A 5,411-nucleotide genomic window follows, 5' to 3' on the forward strand; every position below is an offset into this window, starting at 1 on the left:
TCTGGCTGGTGCTGCTCGAGCAGCTTTCCCCAGGCAGCGGAGAGCTGCATGGGCTGTGCTGTGCAGCTGCCACAGCACTTGGCCCTCCCTTCTTCAGGGGATGCATGTTTGGATGATGGCAGGAACAAGGGAGACTGGGAGGGGACCCCAACCTGCCAGGTTCACTCATTCTTTCCATTCCCTTGATGTGCTTGCTCAGCCAAATTTTCTTCCCTGGGAACTGGGAGCCACAGCCACAGGAGGGACCTTCCCCGTTCCTGTTTTAAAACTCTCCTGAGGTGCAGGCATGGGCAAGCACTGGCCATGGGGACTTTCCACACCCACTTGTCCCCACTCTGCCCATTACCATCAGTTGCCCCTGTCCGTGTGTCTGTCTGCCCAGGGAAGGAGCCCGTCGCGCTCAGCTGCCTCTCCATTAACCTGGTGACCAGGGCTTGCTGCACACCGAGATCCTTGGCGATTTGTTAACAACTGTCAGAGTTATTCTTTATGGGCCACCGAGCAGGCTTTCCCTTGTTAGGTCAGTTCTTAATTAGCACGGTTTAATACAACCTGGTTTTGTCAGCCTGAAACCAGCTTTGCTTCCACCAGCAACAAACCTGCAGCTCTGGCTGCTGCTGCAATAGCTGCAAACGGGGCTGAACTGGGCAGGGATGGTAAGGAGACAGCACGGGGGTGGCTGGGCAAAACCAGCAGCATTAAATGTGCTCTGAAGTTTTTCCCTTTTCACCTGCAGGGCCATTAACAAACAGCCTGAGCCACAGCCCCGCTGCTGGGGACTGGGTGCCACAGCCCAACAGCTGCATGTTGCTGTCATGGGTTTGGGCATCACTGGTCAGGATTTTAAAGCTCTCTTTTCAATGTGTTCGAACCTACAGTTACTCTTTTATGTCCCAACATCTGCCTGCGATATGGAAACATCATTTATTATGTATATATATGTGTACATATATATATATTCCTCAGTGTTTACCCAGCAGCAAGCAGATTTCCTCTGCTGCAAATCCAGCAAACAGATTCCCACCGCAGCCCTTCAGCTCAGGTCACAGAGGAGGTGGGAGAGGAATGCTTCTTTCTCTAAAAATAAATGCTCGGGGAGGCTGGCTATCAAGAGCCTTTTGCCTTTCATTGCCAGCTCAAAAAGCTGCGCCATCGGTTGTGGGATGCTGCATCCCCAGGAGGATCACTGCATCCCCTGCCCTCTGTGGTCCCCAGTGCTATTGAGGGGCTCAGCAGGTCACATTTTTGGGGTGAAAAGAGGCAAGAGACTGTACCCATGTGTTTTTCTGCTGCAGTTTGGTGCACGTTTGAGAGATCAGGAGTGCTGAAGTGATGACACAAAGCTGGCAGCTGCAACATGCTCGCTCCCGAGGACCCCGGACCTCGGCGCAAGCTGTCTGTGCAAGGAGGGGATTTTCCTTTCATTTTTACTGTAACTACATTCTATGGTCCATAAACTATATTGTTTTCATTTAATTCTGGGAACATAATGAATTTCTGTGGGCTTGTTCCCTGTTCAGTGTAATATCTTTGCTAGATGTGAGGTTTATTTCACAAGCTAGTTATAAATTTACTCAAACTTCCAATTGTTTCATCTTGGGAGCAATCAATAAAAAGAAACATGAGGGAGATTTTAGACCCTTCACATCCACTGAAATTCAGAGATATAAATCCATCGTCTGACTTTTTTTTTTTTTCCTGAGTGCTGAGTAATGCTGAAAAAATGTTAAACCTCACGCTAGTACCTCGCTGTGCCTATGTAATGGCTGAAGCATGAGATTCTCACTTTTTTTATCCCCAAAAGAACATTCTGCACAAAAAATCATGTCGAGTGCTGTGAAGGGGCAATGGGAAAGTGCCAGAATTGGAGGGGCCCTTGGCATCAGGGTGTCTGGGGTGGCAGCAGGGGGGCAGCAGCACTGGGAGCTGCAGTCAGGGGCAGCTGGAGAAGGAGCCGCTGTGAGGGCGAAGCATGACAGAGAGAAATCATTAGGAATGACCAGATTGCTTGAAAATGTGATATTTTGTGCAAATACCTCATCCGAGCACATCAGCAGGTTGGGAGGCAGCCAATTTTCAGGGTGACAACGGCTCTGCCTTCTCGTTGCGTTTTGCCTGGTGCCTTTTAGCAAATATCTGCATCATCCGAAAGGATCTGCTGTTCCCCATGCAGCTCTCCTCCATTTCATGCCCTTACCTCAGCCCAACCTACTTTGTGTCATCACGGCATCAAATGGGTGATATTTTTTCCTCAGTTTCCTGAGGACTTGATGAAGGCCACGGGATAAAAGCGAACCTCCCTGTGCCTAATCTGTAACCAGCCCTTCTGTGCCTCCTAGCTGAAATACTCAGATTAAAGCTAACATCTGGCTATCAGCAAATAGATTTAGAGCACAGATACACATTTCATTTTCTAGATTTATCCCCTTTATTTTTTTGCCAGCAGCGAGGACCCTGGGAGCTGCCAAGAGCTCTTTTGAAAAGCCAGCCAAAAAAAATGCCGAATTCTCTTCTCACTCGTGCAGGCCTGTTGGGGGTCTCTAGCAGTGTCAGCCTGGCAGAAGGGGAAAAGGAAAGGGAAGCCGGGTTCCCCAGGTCCCCTGGGACGCTCACAGACCCCAACCAGCCTCACACCCAGCCTGTGCCTGCTGCGGGACCACCAGCTTCTGCCCAAGGGGGTGCAAAAATGCCATAACCCAGCCCTGCGCTCCTCTCCCGGCCACATTTCCTTTGTCTTCTCCTGGGCATTACGCTACTACAGAAGTTCTCAGCCCTTTTATAAACACAAGTGTGTGTGTGCGTGTGTGTGAGCGAGGCCGAGGCGTGTGCCCTGCGGATAAAGGCAGGCATTGAAGGCAGCAGCACAGGCTGGGTGTCAGCACAGCCCCACCAAGCCACCTGCAGGCCTCGGACAGGCCACACATAGGCCCCTGTTGTGCTCTGAGCCAGCTGATCCCACTTTTTTTTTTTTTTTTTTTTCCATTTCCATGCCACTTTTCCCACTGCATTGCACAGAGCTGCTAATAAACAAGAATTACATTGTGCCTGGGCTGGATTTTTTATTTTATTTTATTTTTCTTGAAGGCAGACCCCAGCAAGCTTGTGCCTTTTTTTTTTTTTTTTTTTTTTTTTGCCAGAGGATATTTTGCTCTGTTCATTGTTGGCTTTGACAACTTGTCTTCTCTTTCCCTTTATTCCTATGTGCTAAACACAGAATCATGGGGCCTGCTCATGAGGCAAGAGGTAATACTGGCTCATGAAGCAGCAACAAAATCTAGCAAGGTCCCTGCAACCACTCTCTTGAGAGGCTGTGAGGACAGTACGAGCACTCTTCTGTTCCTGTGCAGAATGAGCTAAATTCACACAAGCCATTATCTGAGTAGGGAACTCTGTGGGCGAGGAATTAATTTGCAGGAGCTAATTCTGCATCCAGGTGTGTTGCCAGCCGTGTGACGCTTTCATAATAAACCAGCTCCTGCCACTGAATTCAGGCATAATGTAGGATATGTTGTTGTTAATTAAAAGTGGGTTTTTGTTATATCCCTACACAGAAAATGAACGGATTTGTGTAGATTTTATGTTTCTGCTGCCTGCTGCTCAGCTCCATTAAATCCCTCAGCCCAGACGTGTAGGGATGGGGCAGCGATCTGGGGCAGGAGCTGCAGGAGCTGGATCTGACGTGGCTGTTTGTAGGCTGGGCTCTATAAAATTTCCCAATGCGGTTACATCAACACCCTTAGGTGGCTTGGCAGAAATACAGAAACAAAAGGCAGGGATCTTAACGACCCTGCAATTAGCAGTGGCTGTTGACATCTTCAAGCCACGTATCCTACACACTGCCTGGGAAGGGATGAGGGACATCAGCACGAAGGGACAAAGGGCATCAGCACTGAGAGATAAGGGACATCAGCTCGGAGGGACAAGTGCTGCTCGTGTGTGAAAAGTATGGTGTGAGGATTTACACATCTTGTCCAGACAGCTGGGGAGCAGCTCGGCCTCTGAAATATGGATCTGAAATAACTGCTGAGGGAGCCTGGGTGTAAATGCAGATGTGAAAGTATTTTATTTTATTTTATTTTATTTTATTTTATTTTATTTTATTTTATTTTATTTTATTTTATTTTATTTTATTTTATTTTATTTTATTTTATTTTATTTTATTTTATTTTATTTTTCATGTTTGGAAACATTTCTTATTGTGGGAGGGAAAAACAAACAAACAAAACCCAACAGCAGGCTCTCTCCTTATTCTGCCTGTGTTCAGGAGATGTCCCAGCACGCGGCTGTCATGGAAACGTGGAGGAGCACGAAGTTGGCCGTGAGGCTGCTGGCGGGGGGCTGCAGCTCCAGAAATCACCAAACCCACGAACAAGTTCCTGATGGCAAATCCTGGTAAACCAAACCCTTGAAGAAGATTGGAGAAAGATCCAAACCCATCCTTTGTGCTCAGCTCTGACCGTGCCATCTTGCTCTGCTAAACCAGCCCAGCAGTGCAGCACGGTTCCCAGGGCTTTGTTCCTCCCAGAGATGGGGAAACACCAGGAGGAAGCTTTCTGCCCGGTGGTATTTCTGTGCTTCCATTTCTAGTTCTGCTCTAGACACGCAGGAGGGAAGATACGTGGTGAAACTGGTGTGAGAACAGACTTAGGGCTGGACCAGCTGGTTGGATGGTTGATGGAAATTTGGGCTTGAAAACATTCCCTTATGAGCTCGTCTTCTGGATGAGTCCTTCAGGATTTGTGGAGGTTTACATATATCTATATATATTACCTTCTTAGGGGGGATTCTTGGTAATTTGAATTTCAAATCCCAGCCCACTGCTCTGTGGAGATGCTGGCACTCCGTGCTCCAGAGGAACTGCTGCTCTGCATCACGTCTTCCACCCACGGGAGGCTCCTCCATGAGCATTGAGATGGAATTCGCTCATGGAGAAAATTCTCCTATAACTGTAATAATTATGGGCCAGTTAACGCCCACAAGCACACCAATGGACACCGTCCATTCCCACGTGGCCACATCCTCACCTGACTGGCATCAGCAGCAAAACTCTCATTCCCTGGGCAGTTTCATTGCCACTTTCATTTCTTGTTATTCCTCATGCATTATTTTCGACTTCTTCCTTAGCCTGAAAAGCTTTCTCTTCTGACTCCCCATGTTCATTTTGCATGTCCGTGCCTGGTTGGGTTGTACAAACACCTCTTCTGCTCATGGTGGGCTGGCCATAAATCAAGCCTCGGGTGGCCAGCAGGGCAGCTCAGTGTGGCCAAGGCCAGCCCTGCTCCCCTCGCCCCCCTGTCTCCTCCTCAGCCTGGTCCACAAAGCCGTGATCTTGCCTCGCAAGAATCTGCGGTGACTCATTGCCTCTCCCTGACCTCCTGCCAATAACACGCTTAGCTATACCCAGTTAATTA

Source organism: Anas platyrhynchos, chromosome 14 (assembly GCF_047663525.1).
Source record: "Anas platyrhynchos isolate ZD024472 breed Pekin duck chromosome 14, IASCAAS_PekinDuck_T2T, whole genome shotgun sequence".
Classification (NCBI taxonomy): Eukaryota; Metazoa; Chordata; class Aves; order Anseriformes; family Anatidae; genus Anas; species Anas platyrhynchos.